Genomic DNA, 12,961 nt, shown 5'->3' on the forward strand with positions numbered 1-12,961 from the left:
GAAAGGATAATGGACAAATGTAGTTAAGAGGTAGCTGGTTTGGGAGATTAAGGCCAACAGTTTATCTTTCTAACTGCCAGTGCAGCCAGTTTAAGCCATACAAAAAGTAGCACTCAGAACAATCACACAAAATAAAGAAAAATTGTTTGCCTGCGATGACAAATTAGATTAAGTGAAAGCAAAGCTTGCGGAATGAAAAGGAAAAAACAGGGACCGGGCCTTTGTGGAAGAGAGGGATTCAGACATTCAAAGGCAGAGTCTATTTTGAAAAAGCGGGCAGTATAATCTCTATAGATCCCCCTCTTTGCATTCCAGTGTGTCTGGGTCAGCGTGTCAGTTTGTCTGCTGCTGTCTGTCTGTCCCAATCCAGAGTGTCACTGAACCAAGTCAGGAGGACATGGCAGCTCTGGTCAGGAGTTCATCATGGGTCACCAATTGGGGCCAACCCAAGGGACACCAGGAATGTTTACAGAGAGGGATCTTTTTTTGTCAACAGTCAGTCACCAGGGTTTGCTCTTTGAAAGTGCAAATTCATGTGCACCATGAGGAGGCTGCAGACCAACTGCCAGTTGATGTAATTAAACCATCAAATGTTTTCAATGTTTGCCAAACCTAATGTTTCATTGAGTCTTAGTCAGCAAAGATTTGATTGGTCATTTGACTGTAGGAAAAAAAAACTCCAGAGGAAGTGGAAATGTCATGTTAGAAGGCAAAGCAATGATCAGGACCTAGTTTTACTTTTGACTGTTCTTTCAAACAAACAAAAAAATGTAATGATTCCTATAACCTTGAAGAGATTCATACATAAACATAAGCAGTGTCTACATAGCCAAAGAGATCTAGTTTTGGCTCATCTGATCAAACGATGCACTTTCAGTCTCACAAATCTTTCCCTAGGTTGTCCTTAGCATACCTGGCATCTTTTCTGCAGAAGTGGAGTGTTTCCTGGTCTGCATCCTCGCAGTCCGTTCCTCTGCAGGTTTTTCATGATTGTCTTCTTTGAGACTACAATTCCCAACTTTGCTAATTCATTCACTGGAGTCTTGGCAGTTGTTCTGAAGTCTTTGGACACGTCTATCGCTAGTTTTATTTCCAGAGTCTTTTTTTTTTTGACACTTTTTATTTGTTTAGGAACATTTTTATGCAACAAGATAAAAGAAAAAAGAAAAAACAGAAACAGTATGAGGTCATGGGAAGATAACATACACCTGTACATACATCTGCACATCCACACATACATACGTCAACAAGTCTGCATTGCTAATTCTATGCATCAAAGGGTGCTGCCACAAGCTGTAAAGTCCAGCCATTTTCTCCACCGTCTCCTTCCCAAATCTCCCTGCAGTCGCAGAGTGAAAGTCATACATTCCATCAATTTGACGTCTTCCACTATAGAGGTAAAAAGTGTTACAGTGGGAGGATCTCTACAGAGCCAGCGTTTTGTTATGGCCTTCTTCGCAGAAGCCAAGAGAACTTTCAGAAGGTAAACATCATCTGCAACTAAATCGTCTGTAAAATACCCCAGATACAATGAGGTAAATGTACAAGACACGTGGAATCCCAACACCTCTGTAATTATCTTTATAACTTCCGTCCAGAAGGGTCGTATGAGTGGGCAGGACCAGAATATATGACCGTAATCAGCCATGACTTCCCCACAATTCCTCCAGCAAAACGCAGGTGTAGCACTGAATTTAGACTTCTGTTTAGGCGTTATGAAATAGCGTATAATGTTCTTCCAGCAGAAGTCCCGCCACATGTTGGAGTTAGTCGTGGTAAACTGTGTCTCCCAGATCCGTGCCCACCCATCTTCTGTAATCACAATGTCCATTTCTTTTTCCCATTTCTGCTTTATGTAAATCGTTGAGTGCCCTTTGAGCTTAGTCAGACATTTATACAGTTTACTTATCAAGGCTCTGTTACTCCCAGAGTCATAAGCATCAATGAAAATATTAACAATCGAGAAGTCTCCACGGACACAGCTCTTCAGTCTTTTGCCAATATAGTCACGGAGTTGCAAGTATCGAAAAAAGTCTTGTTTCCCGAGATCGTAAGTCTTGCATAGGGTATCAAAAGCCATAATTTTAGATTTTACAATAACCAAACACCCAGCAGTGATTCCATGCCACACCCATTGTTTAAATCTACTATCGTGGGAAGCAGGTAGAAAATCAGGGTCATACGCTGGCCACCTCAGAAGTTTTATCTCTTCCTGGAGTTGCGCCTGCTTGACCACTCCCCTCCATATTTTTAATGTAAAAGTGACCCAGTGGCTGGGCGTCAAGGTATCGTCCAAATCAGAAGCCGCGTGACCAAGTCTAGACTGGATTGGCGTGTCTGAGAGAGACATCTCAATAGTCTTCCACCTCGCACAAAAAGATGGATTACACCAACACACCAAGGACCTCAGCTGAGCAGATAAGTAGTAATTCCTTAATGAAGGTAGAGCCAAGCCCCCTTTGTCTTTCGGCAACTGCAAAGTAGAGAACTTCACCCGTGGTCTTTTGTTAAGCCAAATGAATCTCGAAATCTGCTTATTCCATTCCCTGAATTGCTTCTCTGGAATTTGAATAGGTAAAGCAAGAAAAAGATAGAGTAGTTTGGGGAGAATATTCATTTTAATTATCTGTATCCTGTTGCCAAGGTCGAGAGGGAGCAAGGCCCAAATGTTGAGATCGCTATATATTTCTCTATTAATACGACTGTAATTAATATCGTACAGTTGTGTCAGATCTCTAGGCAGAAACACTCCCAAATATTTGATAGCAGTTGCCTCCCAATTAAACTTGAATTTTGCCAGTAGTGTCTGGTCTGGAGAAAAATTAAATGACAGAACTTGAGTTTTTTTGACATTAAGGACATACCCTGAATACAGGCCATATGTTTCCAACATCCCCATTAATACTGGTATACCTGAGCTGGGATCCATGATTGTCACCAAGACATCATCTGCATATAAACACACCTTGTACTCGTCCCCTCCTATTACAATCCCTTTCAACGATGTTTCCTGACGTATAGCCTGGGCTAGAGGTTCGATAAACAAGTTGAAGAGGTAGGGGCTTGCTGGACACCCCTGTCTACATCCTCGTTCTAAAAAAATAGTATCGGAGAGCCTACCGTTAATTTTTATTCTGGCAGTAGGGAGAGAATAAAGAGCTTGGAAACATCTTATAAACTCGCTACAGAAACCAAATCTTTTCATCACTAGGAAGAGGAAGTCCCAATTCACTGAATCATATGCTTTTTCAGCATCTAAGCTAAGAATAATTGAGCTTTTTTTCTTATTATTAATGTGTTCGATGATGTGTAAAGCTCGTCTAATATTATCGTGGGTTTGTCTATTTTTCAAGAAACCCGTTTGGTCTTCATCAATCAAAGAAGGCATTACAGCATCCATTCTTCGCACCAAAATAGTTGTGTATAGTTTATAGTCTGAGTTCAGGACACTTATAGGCCTATAAGATTTGCAGTTTAGTCTATCCTGTCCCCCCTTTGGCAAAACCGATATGAAGGCCTCCTTCCAAGAGGGAGGTACCAGACCTCCTTTCAAAATGTAGTTAAAACTAGTTTCCAACAGGGGAAGAAGGCTTTCCCTCATGGTTTTGTACCATTCGGCAGGGAGCCCGTCGGTACCTGGTGATTTATTGGATTTAAGGCTGGAGATAGCTTTAATTATTTCTTCCCGAGATATTAAGGACGTTAACTTACTATTTGCTTCTCGACCAATCGTAGGCAGGTCTAAGGAATTCAAAAAGTCAGTCATCTTATTTACATCACCCTGAGTAGATTGACTATATAAGGATTTGTAATACTTTTCAAACGCTTTTTGAATTTTATCCAGGTCAGTTACAACATTGTTACCAACCGGGTCTCTAATCTTATAAATATTATTTTCAGCTTGCTGTTTTCTAATCCGCCACGCCAACTGCTTCGCCGCCTTAGGCCCCGCCTCATAATACCTCTGTTTCATGAACCTTATGTTTTTCTCTACTTCTTCGCTCAATATCTTATCTATCTCCTGCTTAATCTGTCTGATCTGGTGGGTTACTGTAGTATTTTTATCCTTTAGACCTGAAAAGTTCCAAGGCCATTAATCTATTCTGCAGTTGTAACAATTCTTGTGACTTTTTCTTTTTAATCATGGTCGACCACGCAATTATTTTACCTCTGAGGACAGCTTTGGCTGCATCCCATACAATACTGTGATTTGTCTCTCCATTATCATTGTCCTGCAGGTACAAGTTAAGATCGGCTGTCATTTGTTTCACAAAAGCGGGGTCATTTAACATACCGGTATTTAGTCTCCACAAAGTTGTCTTCCGTGTCCCGTCCAAATGTAACGTTATATAAAGTCCACTGTGGTCAGAGACATCTCTTGGACCTATTCTGCAATCTTTTATCCTGTGTAAATCCCTATTAAACATAAAACAGTAATCTATCCTCGAATACACTGAGTGTCGAGCAGAGTAAAAAGTGAATCCTGACGCTGACCCATGGATAGATCGCCACACGTCAATAAGCCCTAATTCCGTTAACATTCCTTTAACCCGTTTCCCTCCAGACGTGCTTTTCCTGTCCCTATTATTTGAGTCTAATCTGGGATTTAACAGTAAATTAAAATCTCCTGCACAAATAAGAGTTCCCACCATTTCCTTAGAGATCAAATCAAATATCTTCTTAAAGAAGCTTGCGTTGCTTCCTGGGGGTGCATAGACATTTAATAGTGTGACCGTCTTATTCTCTATTCTACCTTTTACTAAAACAAACCGACCTTCCTTATCACTTATAGTAGATATATGTTCAAATTTTATTTTATTTGAGATAAGGATAGCTACTCCTCATTTTTTCCCGGCCCTATACGATGAATAAAATGTATGTCTGAAACCCATCTTTTTTAATTTCTCATGTTCTGCATTATCTAGATGAGTTTCTTGCCAATATGCCAAGTCTACTGTCTCCTTTTTCAATTTGGCAATTAATTTGCTTCTTTTAATAGGGCTATTCAGGCCATTTACATTTAGTGACAGCATTTTATAGAAATTATAAGCCATCAAGTGGATATGTGGAATACAACATAATCAACCCAGACCTCAGAACATCACAACCAGAACTCACTGAACAGCAAACACACAAAACATTAACAGGAGCTTCCAATACAAAGGATATAACAGTATCCTTTGACATTGAGGGGACTGGCCACAGGGTGGGGCCCCTCATCCGACAAGAGGGGAGTGACCGACAAAAAAGCCAAAAAAGGGCAAAAAATAAACGAAACAGTCTCTTATCGCTACTAGACATAACGTGGTGGTTCTCTAACCATGTCCGTAGGCACCAACCTAAAGAAATATGAATTCTGAAGGATACGAAAGTCAGTGTTCCTGCGGTTAGATTATCAAAACTCTACCGCCAGCTATCTCACCGTTGTCCCGCCATCAGCTGTTCACTCGTCTGCTGACACTTTTTCTTGCTCCCTCCGGAATGCTTGGAGTTTTTCCCGCACGTGCTGCTGGAAGCCGCCCCCGCAGTGTGCTGTCTGCGTTTCCCAAGGAAGTAGCTGCTTTATCGTGTCCTCTGTCATCCTGTTGGTTTGGTTCCCCAAGGTGATCTTACCCACGGCTATTCCCCGCTTTCTTAAATCCTCGGCAGCTTGGCTCGCGGTATTATATAGGACATTGCCTGACGCATAAAACACTCGCATCTTACTTAGTGGTGTCTGGAAACGGATCCCGTTGTCCTTCAAAGCCTTCTTAACTGGGATATATTCCCGTCTCCTTTTCTGCACTTCCAGAGAGTAGTCATGATCGAAATACACCCGTTTGTTTTGGATATGTACCCCTTTGTTCCACGCCGTGCGGAGAATCTCTTCTTTAACAGAGAACCGGAGGAAGCGCACTATTATTGAGCGTGGTGGGGCGTTCGGGGGTGGTTTCGGTCCCAACGCGCGGTGTGCGCGCTCAATGCTGAGAGCACGGTCCGGGCCGAAATCTTCGCCTAGGTGTTCTTTGATCAGATTTTCAACAAAGGTAGTCACCGGCGAGCCCTCCGAGTTTTCCGGTACGCCGTAGATCCGGATGTTCTTGCGTCTAGCGCGGCCCTCCATATCGGACACCTTTTCCTGAAGCGCCCGTTGATTTTCCAACAGCTGCACAAGTGTATCCCTAACACCAATGTCCCAGCGTTCCGAGTCAGCCATGTTGTCCTCGACGTGCTTTAGCCGACCAGTCATCTCCTCCACCTGATCCGCCATCTCGTGTAATCTTTGATTCAATTCCTTAGAGAGTTCGGCCATTTGCTTCTTTACATCCTCCCGAAATTCCGTACCGAATGCTTTGAAGTCACTCTTCAATTCGGTACGCAATGTAGCCATTTCGGCCACCAGTACGCTACTCACAGCATCCCGAAGCCAACCCAGACCTTCACCTCGGTCGCCATCTTGTCCCGATGCGAGGCTTGCCTCACTAGCCGCGGCGTCCTTCTCCATTTCACAGTCAAGAATGTTTCGTAGCCCGTATCCTCCCTTTTTAGATTTATCCCCACTCATTCTTGAGTCGAAAAATGGCAATGTAGCCCTAATACAGCTCTCGAGTCTGGGGAAACACACGGTTGGTGCCGGAGGTCACTCTCTATGCGGCCATGCGGTGCTACGAGCCACCGGAAGTCCACCTATTTCCAGAGTCTTTGAAATCTTTTGCTTCCTACCACTGCTAGGCATATTCTGTATTGTGGGGCTCTCTTTGAATTTCTTAATGATACTTCTCAATCCAGCTCTTGATTCTTTGAAACCCTGTGATAACTGTGTACAACCATCTCCTGCTTTGTGAGCGTGCATTTCTTACATGAATGCACAACACCTTTGCTGAAGTTTTAGTACTGTGTGTAAATTGGAAGATAACCCTGAGTTTTAAATTGATTTTACAGGCTGTGAGCTATAGCTTAATAAAAGGTCAGTTTTTCAAGGGACTAATAACATAGAAAATTCTGCTCTTGTATGTAAATAGAAATAATTTATGTTTTGTGTTTAGAAATGGGCAGCATGGTGGCACGGTGGTTCGCACTGTTGCCGCACAGCAAGAAGGTCCTGAGTTCAATTCCACCATCAGGCCGGGGTCTTTCTGTGTGGAGTTTGCATGTTCTCCCCGTGTTTGCGTGGGTTCCCTCCGGGTACTCCGGCTTCCTCCCACCGTCCAAAGACATGCAGCTTGTGGGGATAGGTTAATTGGATAATCCAAATTGTCACTAGGTGTGAATGTGCGAATGAATGTGAGTGTGAATGGTTGTCTGTCCCTGTGTGTTGGCCCTGCGACAGACTGGCAACCTGTCCAGGGTGTACCCCGCCTCTCGCCCTATGACAGCTGGGATAGGCTCCAGCGCCCCCCGCGACCCTGAAAAGGATAAGCGGAAGCGAATGGATGGATGGATGTTTAGAAATGTTATGCTGAAAATCCTTTACTCCACTAAGAAAGCACAGAAAATTTTGGCTTGAAATCGGGGACAAATCATTTTGTCCTCGTCTATAGAAAAATCATTGGTCAAAGGCAACAGTAGTGGGTATATTGCAGTATATCATGCTCTCTAGTGCATAAGAGTGAAGGGTGGAGGAAAGAGGTAAAGGGTGAGAAGGTTAGGTCACCCATGAAGAACACACCCATCACTCTAGTGGTGACCCATTTGACCTAGATAATACACCTCCTCAACCACCACACATACAGGCGTAGTTATACAACAGCAGGTGTTGCCACAGCTTCTGCAGCTGTGTCTGCCTGTCAGTCATAAAAAAGCATTTGCGGACTGCAGACACTGAAGAGTGAGTAGTTTCTGACACCCTGGTCAATTACAGAGGTATATTTATCACAGCCTCCAGACAAACCTCACACATAAAGACTCAATCCAAGTGCTACACCATGTCTATTATCTCCTAGCAGCAGATGTGAAAATAGCTATTGCAGGCTATTTAGCCTCATGGTCCAAAATCCTTCATATGCCCATGACCCAACACCGCTCTCATGACCGCAGCCATTACTGTGAATCACCCTAAACACCCGGCTTTCAACTGGGCTGAAAACTGAAGGAGCTTTTGAACATCATACTGCATGCTGAAAGAGAGCCTCTGTGCTGGCCCTAGGGGGCCCAGAGGCTTGGCCTCGCTCTCATGTTTTTCAATACACAACCGCTGACACAAATGAAAATAGATTGCATTTCTGGAAAGAAAAAAAAATTGCTGAAAAGAAAAGGCCAAGACAGTAAAAGGGTAAAAGATTTCAATGTCCCAGAGGACCCAAGAAAGACATCTGAGGTAATTTCTCCACAAATATACAAGTTATTAACACAAAATGAATAAATGTCTTTTCCTGTCTCGCTCTCTTAGGCGCTCCCTCCTCTCATGTATTTCATTCTGGATTGCAGTGAATCCCTTTAAGAAGTGCCCATTTTGATGATGCTGACTCTTCCTGGTCTCTGGGGAGCAATTACAGCTGCCCTGTCAAACACTACACCGCTCCAAAGGACCAGTTCATCGCTTGAGGGCCCTTTTCATACCCTTTGAAAACTCCAATTTCAACCCCTGTGAAAGTTGGTACACACCAACCCTTGAACTCTAATGAACACAGTCCAAGACAAGACCAGGACAATAATGAAAATAGCATCCTAGTCGACGGTGAGATCCACCTCTATACATCAAACTATCAACTCCTAGCACAACCCCAAACCCCTCAATATCCCTTCAGGCACATCTTTCCAAGACAAGCTCCATCGTTTTTTTTATACTCCCTGGTGATAAAATCCTTATTAATGGAGGGAATCCAATTCTCTTTTCAAGGCAGACCTTCAGGTCCCCAGTAGGCCATCCACATCTGAGAAGATGTTAGCCATCAATGATGACTCTATTAATTCAACTTCTTGGCCAGGGGGTGAAGCAGCACAGCGGGGTGGTAGACGACAATCCAAGTGCTCCTCATCATCGACTCTTTTTTTGTAGTTTGATATTAATTAATCACCTCCAGAGGTCAAGTTGGCACAACAGCAAAAGGGTCCATACTGAGCCTTTCTAACACCACAGCTTCCTGAAGGAGGTGAGAGATGACAAATGTAAAGCAACACAGCCTCCATGCTAATGACAGTGTAAGCAGGTGGCAGCCTCTGAGACCTGAACCCTTGGCCAATTAGGTACACCCACAGATGGGACCGCAATTTCTAACTGGTTGCATGAATATCGCATCAGCCTTACCTGTCTGCTGCATGTCGTTAGGCGAGATTGGCGTGTGGGCCTTCGCCTGCGCAGTTCAGGAGTTTGTGTGACAGGTTGCGTGATAACACACAGCTTTTCCCACCATCCTTCCAGAGTCTATCACACTACTTTTTTTGCAGCGCTGTTGTGATGGAGCTAATTATCAGGGCTGAAGATAGACCAGGGTGGATAATGTAAATGTCAGTAGCATGAGGGAGAGGCTAGGAGCTCTGCTTTGAATCTTGCTTCACTGATCAAAGGCATGCAGAGAAAGGAGCAGAGAGCCATGGCCAGTTATAATAATCTAAATAATTTGCAACTATTTCATGATATGTGAAAGCTAAAAAAAAACAACCAAAAAACAAGACACTGATCTTCATGATACTTTCCATTTGAAGTCGGAATTTTCAACGGGAACGCCCCCTCAAGTCAGACTCTGAGCTGGGAATGTCAGAGAAGCCCCACCAACCCAGACTTAACAATGGCAAAGTGCACGTAAACAGTAGTAAAACGTTAAAACGTGTAATCTGTACAGACACTGCTCTGCATCTATGACACGCTAAATGAGCCACACACGGAGCCCTCACCAGGCTCTATCCATGAACGTGCTGCAGTGTTTTTAAGTGCAAAAAAAGTCCTGCATTGCACAGAACTGCTAGTGGATGCGCATTGCTAAGGAGCAAAACCAGGCAAAACAATACCTAATTTTCCTTGCTTTTTCCGACTTTACTACTGTAACTTGCTCACCTCGAGAGTGACATCACTCCCAGCTCTGACATCTGACTCCCGAGGCAACTGGAAAGCATCATCTACCTTAATTAGTTTCAGTTTAGCTTTGAAGACACCCTGCTGCTAATATGGCGCCCTTATAGTCACGTGTCAAGCTGCAAATATTAAATGAAAAAAACAAACAAAATAATGACATAGAGATAATGTGAATAGGCATGTCACGTAATATCAGCACAATCTATGTTTGTCTTGTTAATATTCCCCCTTTTCTCCAGCTTTGTAAATGAAACAATCAATTTCTATATCAACAGACGTCTCGTACAAAGCCAAAGCCGTTTTTAATGACAACCTAATGCTTTTTTAAGTGCACGCACTGCAATTTACTAACCATGTTACAGCAGCTTTACAGCAACACGAAACCAGCTGGCACACATCACAGTAGACCCTCGCCTCAGCATGATGGAGAACTTGTGTCTCTTTTTTGTTCCTGTTTTTCTTTTTGGGAGGGGGGGGGGGGGTGTCTTAGAGAATATGAACAGGCTAAGAGCAGATTTATAAAGTGTGAATGTGGGGGGTGAGTAAATGTAGCCCGCTCTGCTGTGTGTTTCAATCAGATTGAGCGGGTGCAAGTGCAGCACATTATTCTCCCCTGCTCTGCATAGCGCTGTGCTAGGCTATGTCCTCCTGCTGTATTACGGTGATGTATGACCCAAACGCTGCGCTGCGCCACACCACACCGCACACACTCCTAACACACTGTTTCAAACACCCTCTGCGGCTTTTTCATTCCACCTGTCAAACAGTTATTCATCTCTGCCTTTCTCCTCTCTCTCGGTCCCTCCCTCCCTCACACTTGCTTATCTTTTCACCCACCCCTACATCTCTCTGCCTTACTGTATCCATCACTTTGCTTGGACTTTATGAGCATTCTTATGGCTTTGTTTTCCTCAAAAAGAACACAATATTGCAGATAACTTATTGTGAATGATGCACATACTGTGCATTATTACACCACATTCTGGCTGCACGCACGCCAGACGAGGCTTTACTGTTAGGAGCAGAGTGAGTGACATAAATGCGCAATTTAAATAGGATCAAAGCGCTGAGGGTGTTCATCACATTTGTTCACTTTGCGTGGGGTTCTCTGGCAGCGAAGTGACGACTCGTTCCATCAGCGCAATTTGATTGTATGACAACCAGTGGAAGATAAAGAGGGAATAAAAGAGCTTATTAAGGGCCACAAAGTAAATGTGCACAACAACTTGTCAGCTCAGTCCAGCGTAGTAAGAGATCTGAGGCTTGCTAAGAGTCGGTGGGAAAGAGGTGCAAAGGTTAGGAAATGTAATCTGAGAAAGACAATTAAGGTTTTTATCAGTGAGGCTAATTTATCTCAACGGTATTTAGAGAGGACTGAAAGGAGGGAGGCTGCTTGAGGGAGAAGCAGAAAGAAAAAGGCTGTCAAACCTATTCCCACCAACTGCAGCTGCTTTCATTATCTATGGCTGTTAGCTACAGAGACACTTAATTAGGCGGTAGGTTGTGTGCTATTGCTCTGTCAGCATCTATTATTCTTTATTTATGCTATCACTGAAACGCAAAAAAGATAAGAGGTCATGGTTGCTTTTGTGCTAAAGACATTTCTGACTTCTGCTTACATCTATGTGGAAAAACATACATCCCAAGTAAATGATTTCAATCCTGTTACAAAGCATGAATATGGGTGTAAATACATTGTAGTTTGAGAGGTGGAATCCCGTGTTCAAAAATGCTTCCCATACATATATAAAAAAAAGAATTTAGAAAAGGTTTTCCCCCTAAAATTCCACTAAACCTGCCACAGTGAGAGTCTCCTGCTGAGAACCTTTGATCATGTCTGTTTGAGTGCAGGCAGGTGCTTCGGGCATCCGGTGTACGTGAGCTAAGACCTCTCCCCCGGACTCAACTAAACACAGAGCTCAGCCAAACCTAGAGCTCGGGTGCAGCCTTACGTACAACACCCAGGTCACAAGTTCCAGATTTTTAATCACAAAGTGGAACTGATTCAATTCATTTGGTCTGCGAGCAGATACGGAGCCATTATGTCCTATTAACAGCGTGCGGAGGTGGAGCCACACCTGAGTGCACTGGAAATGGGCAGAGTGCTCAGCTGTGGAGGAGCAAGGGGAGGGAGCGGGGAGCTCCTATTTAAAAACGTGGGGGCTAAACTTGATTAATCCATAAACTGATTTACTACGTCTGATAATGTGCTGGTAACACATCCACACGGGGACTTCTATGATTATATCAGTTATGGTTCATGGCCATCTAAGATAAGGTTAAGCTTGGGGCTCAGAGGAGGGAAAGCCCGTAATTGATTTAGCATTAAGGTAATACCATGCTATGATTTCTACCAAGGTAGCCTATACAAAGTGTGACATGTAGTTTGAGGACACCTGGCACTGGACAGCTAGCTAATGGCCTGATTTCCTTTAACAAGTTAGAAGTCCATTTTCCACTGACTGAACAAAATCATGACTGTGTCTCGTGCTCTTCTAAAATTTCCAATTTAAGTGGATTTTTCATTCTTGCTTCCAATCATTATGTGTCTTGTACTGGGCTTTGGTGCAGGCCTTCATTCATTCTCTCTCTGAAACAAGACAGACCTCCTTGAAAGCCTACTAGGAGTAACCTTTGAAGCTCTTGTCTTGGTTTCTCTCATATCAGGCCTGCTTATAGAACAAATGGAAGACACCAAACTGAAGAAGAGTAGAGACTGATCACCTTTGGAGTCAAAGTTGTGTTTTGCCACTGAAACAACACACAGCAGAAGGCACAAAATTCGCTTTGAAGGCAAACATTTCTGGTTTGCATCACACTTTCCACACTTTCAGTACTGCTTAGTGAGTATCAGATGAGTGATTGCAGGCAACTGTAGCAAGGACTGCTTGACTTGGACTGGGACAGCCAGGATTAATTGAAATCAGTAGGACATGCAATACTTTTCCTTAGGTGGCTTCCTGGTTGGCA

General features: G+C 43.4%; 1 protein-coding gene across 6 annotated transcripts in view; it reads right to left on the minus strand.

Moving 5' to 3' along the window:
* The window catches only part of LOC309718523 (tetratricopeptide repeat protein 28-like), a 190,854-nt gene that overhangs the window by 93,734 nt on the left and 84,159 nt on the right, over nt 1-12,961 (minus strand). The window lies entirely within an intron of this gene.

Source organism: Aulonocara stuartgranti, assembly GCF_965226115.1.
Source record: "Aulonocara stuartgranti genome assembly, chromosome: 12".
Classification (NCBI taxonomy): Eukaryota; Metazoa; Chordata; class Actinopteri; order Cichliformes; family Cichlidae; genus Aulonocara; species Aulonocara stuartgranti.